The following is a 15,589-nucleotide window of genomic DNA, read 5'->3' as shown; positions in this document are numbered from 1 at the left end:
TGATAAACTCTAAAGGCTGCTCCCCTCCTCCCTCTACCCTTACTGTAAATATCTTGCAGATGCTCTGCTCATTTTTCTTCTATTATAGCCAGCTGGCAACTTTCTTGGCACGCCAAAGAATTCCAGTCCTCATAGCAAAGCAACCTTTTAGTCTTTAACTCTGGATGTTTTCTCACCAATATGCCAATTAGTTGATATTTTTAAGATTTCTATCTAATTTTGCCATTAGACCAGTGGACAGAAAGTGTAATCTAGAACGAGCATCTTCAGAAAATGCTGTCCATCAGAATGAGAATATTAAACAGATGCAGCTGAGAAACACTATGGAAAGGGCCAAGTGAATTTCATAGAATGTTAGTGCCTTCGTACAAAATATTTAAACCAGTCTATAGCATTTTATAATATGGATAGAATTTTCTATTAAATTCCTTAGGTGGGGCTAAAAGTTCACCTGGAAGGATCTCACTCAGTATTAAATTTTCATTTGTTGGGTATATCCCAGACATTTCCAACTTTGTTTCTATAGAATAGTATTATTTTCATCCCTATTAAATGCTAAATGCTTTTCCACAGCAGAAGCAGTGAAGCAGCTAGCAGGATCTGCCAGGTAGTACCACTATAGGCATCAGCATGCACAAACTGCATTAAGTCCATGAGGCTGACATCTGAGGAATGCACACAAAATCAGAGGAAAAATGTGCTGGACACAGCTGATTTGAAGCCCCTGTGGTGCTGTATGCTGTGCAAGAAAGAGAGCCGGAGAGAGGAATTCAGTTCTGTCCATGTCAGCGGTCAGAAGAACAGACGAAGTGCAGGCAAGGGTGTTTTGGGGCTGGTTCAGTATAACCTGTCTTTAATGGAGCTCATTAGTTTGGACTCTGGGCCACACAAACCCAGTCACACAGCTTCCAGGCAGCCCCAAGCACAGGCAAGGCGAGACTGTTTCCACTCACGATACACCACACAAGCAGATGCCCAGAGCAATAGGCTTGTCTGAAGGAAGCCAAGTTAAGCCTGTGGTTTTCAAGCACTCCCAGCACTCATTCCTCTTCCATTGCCACCCCTGTGTTATTCCCACGCAGCAGCCTGAGGAGCACTGAAGGAATTGCAATGGGCAATGCCTTTTTCTCCTTCTCCACATACACTTTTAGCATAGAAGAGTTCATTGACCCACTCCAACACGTAAGATCACATGTGGCACCATAAACAGTTGTTTTAGCATGCGTAACAGGGAGGTGTGAGGATGACACAACCAGGAGTGTGGGTACAAACTGGTTAGGCAGGTGTAGCTGTTGGGAAAAGCATCTACAAAGTCTGGCTCAGAAATGGAGAGGTTGCTCTGCGGGTAAGTGGGGGAAAGACAGAAGGGGTAATAAGGTGAATATCAGCCCAATACAGTGGAGAGGACAAAGACAGAAACCCACGCAACAAGAGTGGAAAATCAGGGAGGTCTGGGGAGCAGAGGAGAGGATGGAGCAGTGAAACTGAGAGAGAACAGCATTTTGAGGAGTGTGTCTGGTGAGTGGAGTGGAAGGAGCAGAAGCCAGATTGATGGCATGTCAGAGGGTTCTGGAAGATACAAATTTGAAATGAAGTTATGGATTCTGTTTCTGAAGCAGACATGATTGATTTGTGCATCACTGTTAGTTTTATCCAACCCACCAAATGAAAGGTTGTTTGCTGTCACAGCATGATTCAAGCATTTTCAAGGACCAGATCTGGAAGACATAGTTAAATACATTGAGCAGTTGTGCCTAACTCACTTAAATGGATGCACTGGTAAAAAATCCAACACTGGCTCAAAATCTTTATGGATGCTCAAGGAAAAACTGCTTGCACCCCTCCTCCCTGCTTACTGTACACACAGTATTTCCACTTTCCCTTTCCCCTCCAGATCCTCTCTTTTGCTTTGACTTGCAGTCTGGATAAAGAGGCAATCACAGCCAGCCAGGAGACCAAGAGATATCGGAAATCTGACTGACCAGCTGCCTACTGACTCTTGGCAAGTGAGAAGGTTAAACAAATGGATTCACAGGCCACGTGTGCAGGGTCAGACTGAAACACAGCTGAGTTACTCGCTTCCCCTAGCTCAGCACCACCTCTGAACCACAGCCCAATTCATCAGCTCCTGACAACCGAAACACTATCTCTGAATGCTCCTGGGATTAATCCGAGCCCTGCTGCAGTATCAGCGTACAGTCACCCTGCCTGTCCCCACTAGCATCAGCCCTAACTAACCCTTCGCAGTCCCTTGGGATTAGTCCCATCCCAGCCTAATCAGCGTGATCAGACTTTCCCCTTCCCTTCACAATTAGTGTCAAATCCAGTTAAGGTCTGAGAGCTTGAATTTCCCAGCTCCGACATTACTCACCTTTGTTCATTAGCCCATCCAGACCTTAATGCAGAGACGCCTTCCTCCCAAGTTTAATCACACAGCTTCTGCCTTAGTCCTTTCCTACTTTCTCCTTCCAGAACCAGTGCTAACCAGGTAATGAACTCAGCCAGCTTGAACCTGAGTCCTTTGCAGCGACCTCCTTACGGGTGATGCAGGGAAGTCCTGCAGCTCACAGCAAGCTGGGACAGAGGCTGCTTCGTCAACATGCCCAGTGGCCTGACCTGCCTTATGGGTGTGAAATCTCCAGGAGCAAACCAAAACCACTAAACAAAATAGAAGTGTTTTACAGTGAATGCATAGCAGCGCGTGAACACCGTGGCTAAGAAGGATTTTCCCATGTATATTATGCTGCCTGAAGAAGGAGGAGTTGGAGAAAAATGTAAGACGGTGGCCTTTCTAACCAGGAAGGACAAGCAGGATGGGAGCCTAGATCCCTACAGGACTTGAATATCACAGTCCTGATTAAGCCATAGAGCTTTTCCATGGGCATGAAAGGGCCAGTATAGCTAGAGAACTGTAACTGGCGGGACAGAAGGGAAACCTGTGTGTCATCAGATCATCTGGCTGCTGAGGCAGGGGACGCTAGGCACACATGGCCCAGCACCTGCAGTACAGGGCAGGCCAGAGGAATTACAGGTAAGGAACAGGCCAGTGACGCAGTGAAGAAGGAGATTTTCTCTTTTCTTTACTTACCATAACCTTGTGTTCAGCCTTGTAATGCAAAGCCAGAACCTGGTTTTTCCTGAGTAAACTCTTACTCTGTCTTTATCCTTACATTCCTCTGCAGCTGGAGGCAGTCCAAGTGGGACTCTCAGATTCAGTGGCTTTTTTTTGTTTGAGATAACTAATGCAAATAAAGTGCTGTGTTTGGGTGTTTGCACTGTGACATCTGTTTAGCTTCATAAAATACAAGAACCTTCCCTTGACTCCTTCAAGCTGAGTGAAATGGGAAGTAGACATTATGGCAAACAAGTTAGAGAAAACCATGCCTGCATATACATAGGCATACTCTGTCAGAGGTCTCATACATTGGGAGCTGGTCCTTATCAGTCCATGGGCACACAACCAGGTAGTCTGCAAAGTTACTAGGACATAGACACACAACTGCAATACCTGCAAAAGTTTTTTGTGATTACATGACTATGTGAAATTGCACCTCTAGTTACTGAAAACTTGACTAGTCAATGTGAGGTTCGGTTTGATATAGATCTACAATATGTGTATAAAAAAGCCAACAACTTCCTAACCTGCATGCATATGTAAATCAGGCTCTCAGGCCACATATTTGAGTCTGTAATACAGGTTTTACTATAGACAGCTTTAAACTTTTGACACTTTGCTCCATTATGTTGGGCCCAACATAGTTATTTCATTCCCAAAAGAAGGAGCTTTGTGTGGAACAAAAGTGAGATGAATCACTTTGGTGAATGAGGGTTTGCAACTCTCTTCACTTCCCCTGTCTCTTAGCCCACCAGGTCCTCAGAAGTCAACAATGGCTTTAACCGGTACTGGCCAGCAATGATCCCCATAAAGACGTTGAGGTAGTTGTGGACTGCTGGTGCACCTACCATCCAGATGTGCCTATTTCTCCCCAGTAAGGTAGAGTGTAACCTAAGTCCTGTGAAAGTTATTCTGCTCTCATTTAGACAACACTCTTCAGAAAGAAATTGGTGTCTCTTCTAAATCCCTATAACTTATGAAGGGAAAAAGGAAGCATAAAGCAAACATACATTTAAATGACCTGGATATGGGCCTCACCAGAAAAATCTAAAATGCTTCTGTGGTCACAAGAACAATTTTCACTCCATGTTTCTGGACTTCATAACACACCACCAAAAGCACTCAATATTGAGAAAGTAAGATCTCTCAATGGAAATATTATAGACTTGTAATTTGCTTAGGCAGCAGTTTCTGTAAAAAGATTTCATACTATTCTAAGGAAATGAAAAACTTATGTTTTGTGTTCATATAAAAAGCACAGCCATTAACAGAGAAAGGCCAGTAAACAGCAAGAGTGTTACAGAGAAAAGTCTTGGTGCAGTACTATTTTAAGGACAGTTGGAAACAAGTATAGACTGCTCTGCTGAAAGACTAACAAACTTTTATGGACAAGACGTTTAGCTTAAAACATAATGGACAACATAATCAATACTAAGTAAGTACTGACACTGATTTAACTTTAAGATGGACTTGACTTTGGGCGTGAGTTCTGTTGCCATTTACACAAGGGTAATTTCCTTGTCATCAGAGTTGTAATGCAGAAGGCACAAATCAGAACAAAATTTGTCTTTGGCTGTGCTTAATTGTTATGATACCATTAAACCAGCAAGCTCTGCAGAGGGACATTACCTTCACCTTACCCAGCTTGCCAGATGCTGTTGCGTGCTAAAGGAACATTTTATCCGAAATGGTAGATGGCTTGTTTTCTCCAGGACACCATTCGGATTACAAGCCAAAGGCTCAGGATATATCTACTTGTGGTGCCAAAATGTGGGGACAGCTACATGCTTACAGGATTTACTTAGTATATATTGAAGAGCAAAACTTCAGTGGACACCTCTGAGTGAATGATACAGATTGTATTGCTGGCAAAGCTGTAAAGCAGAAGCACAGAGTTGTACACATTGATTTAGGTTTCCAAACCTATTTCCAAAGTGTGCCAGATGAGTTAATATACATTGAATTGACATTATTCTGTTATTAAATCCATTAGGTATCTGGGAAACAATGAATTCCAAGTAGGTCCTGGCCACCATTAAACAGTGCTATGAAGGAAAAAGTATTTAAACAGTGGTAAGTGATTTGAGGTATAAATCTCTCTAAAATAACTGGATCAAAATGTTCAAAATATTTCAAGCACCCTCATTAAAAAAAATCAAGATCCTTAATTTTATCTCATATCCAACACCCCAAAAAGGAGTCACCCAAAGTCACTATTTTGTAATGACAAACTTGGTTTCAGTTCCTTGCAAATTCAAGCTATGTTGTTTAGACCTGAAACTGGATCCCTTTGCAGTTTCAGCATGTCCAGATCAGGGGTTTAGGTCTGGTCTTTTTTAGAGAAAGTGGCCCAGATGAAACGCTTTGAAAATAATTGAAACATGCCCGAGGTCAGAGTGTTGGTGAGGATCCAGGTTTTTCATTCTGGCTCCTTTCTAATTTAAACCCTGTATTTGATGAATTTACTCAGAACAAAAAAGGCTGAAGGCTAAATGGGCCTGTGGTCATGCCTGGAAAGCGAAAGAATTTTTTTTATTTTTTTTTTTTTTACTGTGAAGAATTTATATTCATCATACTAGGAATTTAGACTGACTTCTATAATTTTTAAGTACTACTGTGTCAAGGAAATGGGACAAGCTGAGAATTGTACTGTATCTCTAATAAAGGATATCTGACAATTGAAAATCAGCTTAAGCAGGGATTATGTAACTGTAATATTCTCAGTTAATAGTAAGTACATTCATGTTAGACAGCTAATGGTTTTAAACAGCAACTCACTTGCACACCCACACAGCCCTAAGCGGTGTTTTGGCACACTTTCTGGCATGTCTGCAGTCCTGCCAGGGCTGCATTGACGATGAGTTTCCCAGTTCACAAATGCATGGCGCCTGACTGAAGTAATGCAGGACAAGCTGACCTGCCGTGTGAACTTTTCACCGTTGTTTCTGTGATGTCTGGACCCTATGGAATGTGAAAGTTTCCTGTTTCACCAGTGTACCATGACTTGCATTTTGAGCAGAGAAACATGTAAACATAATTAGGTGGCTGGCAGCTAAAATTCCCTTTGAAAATGCAGTCAAGCTCTGTGGCTTTAATTTCTTTTTTATTTGGGATGGATTAATCTGATATTGCTTGAGACTAACTTGCTTATTGCCTTAAGAATTTGGGGGTTTTCCAGCACACCGTTTATCGGTTGTGTGTGCCTCTCTGTCCAGAGTAAAGGTGAAGCAAAAATTGTATGATTTTCACAAGTCAAGCACTCTTGATTGTAAGCGATCAGAAGATGCACTGTCTCATCTAGCTTCTTTCTGGTTTTCCTTCCAAGTATCAAGACACACAGCTTTTAAATACCCACTAGCAGCAGGGTCTAGGCTTTCATAACTCAAAACCCATGTATTTCCCAGCTGAGGGTGATGGGCTGAAAACGGTTATTCTGCTCCTAAAGCAGCCTCCTCCTCTATCAATGCTGCTGTTATCTGTGGCGAGGCTGAACTGAATCAATGTAAGGCCAATACATTATTGATCACCTTCTGGGTAGGCGTGACAAGATGTGGAGCCTCAGGGGCTGTAGGAAAATGAAAAAGTGACTGGCAAAGGGCAAGGTCTGTAGCTGAAGGTCAGCAATTCCCTCTTGTAACTAGACAGACACACAAATACCTGATTTTGCTAGAAACTACAGACAGGGAACTCCCTTTTCACCCATCTTCCCCACGGTTGGGTAGGAGATGCAGACTCCTGGTGTCACTGCCTTTTATGTTTTTTGTAATATGAGGACACTGGAACTTGTAAGGACTCTAAAAGCAGTTCTCCATGGCAGGTCTCTGGAACCAAATCAGGATTTACAGTGCTGTGATGGGGGAGGAGTATCACAGGGAGATTGATTTCAATGCATCAGGAATTTCTGTCTGTGGAGCCTGTGATTGCATTGAATGGACAGAGAGGCTTTTCTAAATTGCTTTTCCAGAACAACAAGGAAGGACTTTTAAAAACTGATATGCACAATGAGGATATACTAATTTATCTTCAGTCTCTTGCAAAGCACTCATAGGTGAGCTCTAGAAGCCAGCCTGTGAGAACTGCTTGATGGCTAGTGCAAGGGATATGCATCAACACCCACAAAACCCAGAAGAATGACCTTCCCTTATTTTCAATGCTTTTGTTGCATAATACTTTCCCTTTTTATGGCACTATGTTCAGTAGAAATGCCATGTCTACTGTTTTATTTAATCTTTAAAATCCATTTTCTCCTTTCCATTTGTCAATTCTGCACACATAAAACATCTGCAACCCCTTTGTCTTAATGTTGACTAGAGGTAATAGATCAGCTCCAGCTCACTAGTTAATCTGTACAGTTACTGGCTATGGCCAAGGTTATTCACTTAAGAACCAAGAAACAGTTATTGGTAAAAAGCACTAAAATCTTTTGACCTCATTAAGTATACATTGCAGAAGTATGTTTAAGAAAAAAAAAACAACAACCAAACAAAACCAAGGCAGAAACTAGTTGCCGTGAGAAATCTGTAATGAGTGAGGCTGCAACAGCTGCAGATTTCCATCCAAAAGATGGAGGTGTCCCTTACAGTCTAACTTCTGGCAGAACCTCATGCCCTCACTTTGCATCCACACTGGATATAAGGATCAGCGGGGACAAACAGCAATGGGCATTAACCACACCTTGAAAACAACTCCCTCTTGGCTCCTGCAAAATGGAATATTTGCATTAGTAAACTACAGCCGAAGCACAGACCTGAGCACTGGACCGAAATCTTTTGTTTTGCTCAGTGTTTGCATGGCTTCAGCATGTGTTAACAAAGGTCTATGGCAGGCTGTGCTCACCCTTGCGCAGGTGTCGGCACTGAGCAGCTACCACTCCCAACAAGCAGCTTGGCCATGAGTTGTTTTGGGCACAACTCACTGATATGCATGCAGTGACTATAGGGTGCTCTGTGAAGTCACAGACAGCCCAAAGGAATGGAAGGAAGTGAAGGATATGTAAAAATGGTAGGAATGTATGGTTATATGGATCTGACTAACCTTTTTTCTGTAGTTGTATTATTATTTTAAGAACACCACCTCTAACAAGAGGGAATGAGAGAAATCAGAGGAGGAAAAGGAGGAAATTGGACAGTGTGTAAGAAAAATATATAAAGAAGGGACAAAGAGCCACAAAGAAAAGCCATGAAACATTATTAGGGAGAAAAAGAAGAAAAATTTTGAAAAGGACCATTTGGAAAACAGAACAACAAAAAGAAATAATAAATGCTGAATCTGTGTTCAGTGCACACTTATGAACTGACATGTTGTTTATATTCGAAAGAGTATTATTTGCTTTTTCACACCCAGAAAACAATCTCCCCCACACACTTTATAATAAATTCTCAATGTTAGCTGGATACGGTTATACTCACAGACAGGCTGCAATAAATTTCTGTTCATGTATGCACATAAAAGAAAAATATAGTTGCTGTAAATTTTCTGATTTTGCTGACCTGCTTAAGTGTTAAGGAGGTTAAAAAGTATTAACACAAACTATTTGTTTTCAGCCTTCTCCCCTACCCCCTTCCTTTGCCCCAGAATTCGTGCTACAAGTTTTCATTTACAGTTCAGGTTGATTATTCTCTGTTTGTAAACCAAACATACCCACAGCTCAAAAATACACAGACAGTTCAAGTTTTAGGGCAGAGTTACACACCTTTCCTATTTTTTCTCGGTGGTAAGGCCAGCATGAACAGTCCCCATTGCACACTCCACCCCAGGACGTGGGCTCACAGCTCACAGCTTCCCCAGCTGAGCTGATAAAATTGCTTGGGAGGCCACACTGTATACATTTTTGCAGTATTTATGGAAATGATCTAGGTAAAACCCTCCCTGCTTGTCAAAGGCAGAACACTTTTTCAGTCCAACGTGGAAGTTTTACTGGAGTATGACCTTTGTGTTTTTATAACCGATCCAGATCAGGGTTATCATTAGCTTAAGGGTTTCCAAACACGCTCTCCCAACTCCTTCTCCTCCTCCTAGGCCACTAGCAGTCTGCAAAACCTTTTAACAGCCACAGAGAGATCTTTTATTTGAGGCTGTGCAGGAGAATATTCTGATGCGGTCCCTAGCTAATATCATACCCATTCTGCTTATCTACCCAGGATGAAAACTTTAGGAAATCCCAGTCTAGACCTAAGTTCCTAAGGAACGTCTTTTTGTTGACAGAAAAAGAAACAGCATGTGAGTAATGTCTTTATAGCAGTAAGAGAAGTTTCCCAGGATTATCTGTTGTTACTTGCACATTTTTATTATTGCTTTTAGAAACATTTATAGAGCATTCAGACCATAATCACACAGTTATCAAGTATTCCTATCTCCCAGATCATTACTTCTCAGAAACAGAGGAGGCTGCGGTGGAGGGATAGAGGCAAATCTCAGATGAATGTAAAGTACCAGGAGCTGTACCTCACAGAACTAAGTTAATCAGAGCACCTGAATAGCAATGATTTTTATCAGTGACCTGGGTATGAACATGAAGTTTCTGTTCAAAATCTTCTTTGGAAACATCAGAGTTTGTAAGTACAAACCAAGGCTATCATGCTCAGATTGACAGTCCATTGCACAATTTTTCCTCCTATTAAAAAGCTTATTCACGATTTTCCATATGAACCCTGCTCAAAGGTAACAAGCAAACCAAGCAAAGAACATTATTGTATCTTTATTCTGCTACCATTAGGTAGAAACGCTGTATCTTTTAGAATTGTTTGCAAACAAACAAACAAACAAAAGATAAAGATCTACAGAAAAAAGAAATAACGATGGATGGATTTTATGGTTATAAGTGACCACCGTGAGCATTCAGTCTCATCACAGGTGTAGCCTGTATCACAGAATTTTACTGTTGATCTTTTACCCAGTCCAGTAACTTGCAACAGCTAAAGCTCATCTCCCAGAAAAGTATCCATCCACTCTTGAAAATTCCTTCCTGAATTTGTGCTGAATTCCAGGGGCCAGCAACCACTTCCCTCTAATGCCCCATCCCATCAGTCTGAGATATTAATGTAATTTACAGCTACCCAGAGGTCCCCTTCCATTGGCAGAGCAATGTAAAGAAGGTTTAATATCAATGCATGAGTTCCAAATGCATAAATAACTAAAATTCAGGTATGCATGAGGTCAGCTATAGCTACCTGATGAGCTGGTGGCTAAGCCCAGTGGCAAACTTTGCTCTGTTCCGCCCTGGAAATCATGCTCATTTTGGCCTGATAGATAGTGGGAATTTATCATCAGCTTTAAGATTTTGCTCACGTTCATTTGACCTTCATGGCATGCTCAAGTGCCATTCTGCTTTCCTAGGTAATTAATGGGGGGAAGCAAGGAGATCTGGGCTCTGGGAAGGCCGTACATCTTAAGCAGTGGTAGTTTGGATAATTAGTCAGACAAATTGGTAGACAGAAGCTTTCTTTTTTCTGGTTGTCTGCTCTACAATATAATGATTCTCATTGTAGAGCTACTCTGGCTTGGGTATAAATCTAGATATATTAATTAAAACTTCATCTTTAAAAAGATCAATCCGTGATCAGCAGCCTTAGAAAAACTGAGTCTCATCACTAAGGCTGCTCTTTCTGACACAGTACCTGGGAGAAAAGGATGGGTGGAGGGAGAGAGAATGGGGGAGGAGAGAGACAAGAGTGTTAAAACGAGAGTGGGAGAAACAGAGGCAAACAGAGGGGAGTGAACCACACAGGGAAAAGAAAATACAGGTCATGGAAGAGGGCAAAGGGATGAAGGGGAGGTGTAAAGGAAAAAATCCAGACAAAGAGAGCAAATGGGCTGGAGACTGAAAGACAAAAGGTGTGGGGGAGGGCAAAAGGAGAGAAAGAACTAGCGGAACGTATTTCATCAATTATTGTCATTACAAATGGAATAATTTTAAAAAACGTGATGGATGCAGGGTCCTTTCAAAAATTTACACATGTAGCTTGTAAAGGTTTTGAATGCAGGGCATTTCTCTACACGCATGGCTATGAAAACCAAATTGTCCTCTGATCAGTGAAGGGAACTGTCAGTGTAAATGATGTTTAATGGCTGGTCTTGATACTACTAAGGATTTCCTGCACACTTGATTTATAGCCCCAAGGAGATAGTCTATGAAAGAATCTTTTACACTGAACTTCCAGCTTAATAGACGCTGCCCCAATATTCAATAGCAGCATTTTGTGTTCTTCATATATACTCTTTTTTTATGGATTTAATCTCATCTCAGAGCAATAAAATCTTAGGATATGTTCCTACTGATCAGAATTTAAATTAAACATAAATTGATCTTAGTGATTAGCTGATCTATAGAGTCTCAACCTGCCACTACCTGGAGATTTGATAAGAAGCACTCACTCTATTTTGAACATCTTCAGATCACTTTTGTAGCAGGGAAAGGAAAAGCTTAAATTGATATGTTTTCATGGAATAAATAGATTGAAGACTATGATTGTGTGTTTGGAATGCTTTCAACTAGACATAATACACATACTGCTACAAGTTTTAGCTATTTTTCTTACATTTATGCATTTCACCCCTTTCTTATATTTGTAATCTATTTTAATACAACTATTTACGTGAGAAGACACTATCTGAGTAAGTAAATGTTTCCAGGATTGGCCCCTAACTGCTTTTAGTATGGTTATCGACAGTGGCCATCTGTGTTTTTTCATTTTAATTCCATAAATGAATGCTTGCCCTTTGAGAATTTCAAGGAATAGCAGGAAGTAGCAATAAACCTCTTCTGCAGCTCCAGACTGAATACTCCAACAATTATTAGTTGATGGGATATGCAGTAAAAAGAATTATTTTTGACAGTACAATTTATAAGCATAATTTTCTTTTGCTAACAAGTATTATAATATTTCTGTGCAAAGATGTGGCTGGCTTAGCTGTGTGCTTAACCAGTTTTGAGCTGGTCTTTTGTGATGCAACCTCACCTGAAGAGCAAGTACATAATCAGATAACTAGCTCTGTGTTAATGGTACATCCTGATTTTGGATTATTAGGGTTTCCACTTAATTTTATTCTGTTTTAGACACTGTAAATTCCAAGCCTGTGTTTTGTAGTTGGTAAGTAAGGAGAATTAAAAACCCGCAACGAATGAAAAGAAGTGGCTCAATCTGCCATCTATACTGGTATGGCTGGAATGCTGGTAAAGGATATAGTAATGATCTTATGATTCAGCGCTTACTCAGCTTTTGTTAACGCTCCCATAATTAGTTTTAATAATGAGATAATGCCTAAGGAGCCAATCTCTATACTGGTTTAATGTTACTGGGAGCTGTAAGCAAGTAAATGGAAGCAGATCTCGCTCCAGGACCAGATACCTACTTAATATTTGCTGAAGCAAAGAACAGAGCATATGGATAGTTCTTATTTGCACTAAGGCAAATAAAACAGTGAAAATGTAATTGGACCCACTTTAAAGGAACTTTACATGCAATAAACAACATAAATCGTCCTTATAAATGTAAGTTAGAAGACAATCTATTGTATCAGATTAAATTAGCACAAAATTAATTTTTGTAATTTTTCACAAAGTTCTTGACTAATAAACATCCTCATGAAATAAAAAAAGTTGATGTTAATAAATGCAATTCCCATGTACAGCATGAAGCCCACAAAGCAGAACTCTGTGCTAATGTTCTTACCCTGAGACTGAGCACAAATCAACAATAAACTGAAGGGAAGAGACTGTTCTCTAACCACCCAGGAGAGGGAAAAGTGCAAAAAAACCCAACCCAAAAGCCTAAAGAGTAATAAATTGAATAATTTTTCGTACTGATTTCAGGTATTAATTGCAATATAGTTAAGGATTTTTTTAAACAAATTATCCTATTAGATCAATTACACCTTTTATGAGGAACATCACATTCTTCGCTAACCTTCTGGACTAGTGAAGCATGAAGCCATTCCTGATGGACAAATGCTTCTTTGGATACCAGTTGTATAAGGCAACACATGCCACTCTGTAGATTAAATTCTGCTAAATAAAGTGATAAAAATCTCACTCCATCATGAACTGAACTGAGACTTAAAGGCCTATTGGCATGGCATGGATTCAATTTAATTTTATACAGCTTTCATACATGGATACAGATCATGCAATCCTACCTCCTCACATGCAGAGAAGGGATTTGAACAGGCATTTGCTATTGTGTAGCAAGATAAAGGGACTGTCCTTTAGGCTCTAGTTCCTAAACCAAGTTAAAGTAAACAAATTTAAAATAAGTCAGGAAGCTTTGACTGTGCCTACATTAACATTTTGGTTTGATGTGGCTTGAGAGTGAATCTCCCATCATGTTGGTCTGACTTGTAGAGCAACTTTGGTGCATATGAATTAGATTCAGAAAAAGCTCCATCCCAGATGCCCATTAAACATGCTCCGTGAGTGGGTATAGGGGTCTTTGCACTTTGGATATCTTTAAAACACCTGTATTGGAGACACTTTGCTCAGGGGACAAGACTGAACATTGTCTGAAGGAAAAACCCCCAACTGCCCATAACGTAAATATGGGGGCCTAAGCTCCAAATGGCTTGCTAAAGCAGGCATAGGCCATCACCATCCTGGCTTGGAAGATGTCTCTCACTGAGCCCTTTTATTCACTTGTATAATATTCATTCCTCACTGAGAAAAAAAGGTCTGATTTGAGGTATTCTGAAGGACAGCAGGTGGGACGGTCAGGTTCCTGGAACTGACAGCAGAGTCTTGGGAAGGAATGATGCTAAGAAAGAGAGGTGAAGGGAAGTTCAAAAGCTGCATGAAAGCTCTGTCAGAATACAAATGAAAATGAAATTCAAAGGCAAGACTGCCATTCCCAAGGGAATTTCTCATTCCATTAATTACATTAATAAAGTCTTTCAAAGCAAGTGGACCTATTTACTTTCATCAGAAAATGCAGTGCTGCAAACAAATCTCTCAAAGCACTGGACATGTTGAAGGATGAAGTCAGTACCAGAGACTGTCTTCTTCACCAGTGAGCATCTCATTGCAACTAGCTACCATCTCATTGCAACCTTTGAAGAACACATTTTTGTCATGGTTTAACCCCAGCCAGCAACTAAGCATCACGCAGCCACTCACTCACACCCCCCCTTCCGCCCCCATCAGGATGGTGGAGAGAATCAGAAGGGTAAAAGTGAGAAAATGTGTGGGTAGAGACAAAGACAGTTTAATAGGTAAAGCAAAAGCCGCGTGTGCAAGCAAAGCAAACCCAGGAATCCATTCACCACTTGCCATGGGCTGGCAGGTGTTCAGCCATCTCCAGGAAAGCAGGGCTCCATCACACATAACAGTTACTTGGGAACACAAACACCATCACTCCAAACATCCCCCCAGCTTTGTATGCTGAGCATGACATCATACGGTCTGGAATACCCCTCTGGTTAGTTGGGGTCAGCTGTCCCAGCTGTGTCCCCTCCCAACTTCTTGTGCCCCCCCAGCCTGCTCGCTGGTGGGCAGGGGTGAGGAGCGGAAAAGGCCTTGACTCTGGGTAAGCACTGCTCAGCTCTAACAAAAACATCCCTGTGTTATCAACACTGTTCTCAGCACAAATCCAAATCATAGCCCCATACCAGCTACTATAAAGAAAATTAACTCTACGCCAGTCAAAACCAGCACAATTTTCCAGCTATAATCACTGTGAGCGTGGTTGCAATTTCATTCTGCATACTACTTCATATACAAACTGGACTTAAAACATGCGGAGGAGTAGAGCGAAACATATGCAGGATTCTGGAATAAATACCAAGGCTGAATTTGAGAGTGATATAATGCAATTGTAAGTAATATGCTTTGAGCTGAATTGAAACTTGTTGGAGATTTAATGCAACAAAAAGAGGTCTATGAAACTTGTTCCAAAAGTCAGAATAGCAGAGGCTAAGTCTTTTGCCCAGCAGGAGTTAAATTCTGGATAGAGAACAAATATGGGCCCAAATAATGACAGAAAATACAAATATATCCAAATGCAAAGGTTTTAGCATCTTCATTTAAAATATTTACTATTAATAGCTTTAATATACCATTTAGCAATCTGGTTCAATTATGGGCCTACCCTCAGGTATAGCTCCATAGAGAAAATTATGCTGTTGTAGAGTTTGGAAGGCAAAATTTGGCTAATTTGACAAAAGGGGGAATGTGACCTAGTCCTTTTTGATAAAGTGACAGAAAATGATGGTTTACAAGCCATTCTGTAAACCTTCATACGCACAAATGTTCTCAAGACTCTTCCTTTCTTTGCATTTACTAAACAAAACCCTCTTGGTTTCACAAATGGTTGCAGAAACAAATGTTGAGAAAAGGCAATAAAAATTATTTTAAGGTACTTGGTATTTACTTCATTCCAACAAGCATCAACTACCTAATGTTCACAGAAAAAAATGTTTGCTGTATCCATCTGTCTCCACTCGTCAGTATCCAATTGCAGCTATACTTCTGTTACTCAACTCCTTAAA

Source organism: Aquila chrysaetos, chromosome Z, assembly GCF_900496995.4.
Source record: "Aquila chrysaetos chrysaetos chromosome Z, bAquChr1.4, whole genome shotgun sequence".
NCBI classification, from domain to species: domain Eukaryota; kingdom Metazoa; phylum Chordata; class Aves; order Accipitriformes; family Accipitridae; genus Aquila; species Aquila chrysaetos.
This window is presented reverse-complemented; position numbering follows the sequence as displayed.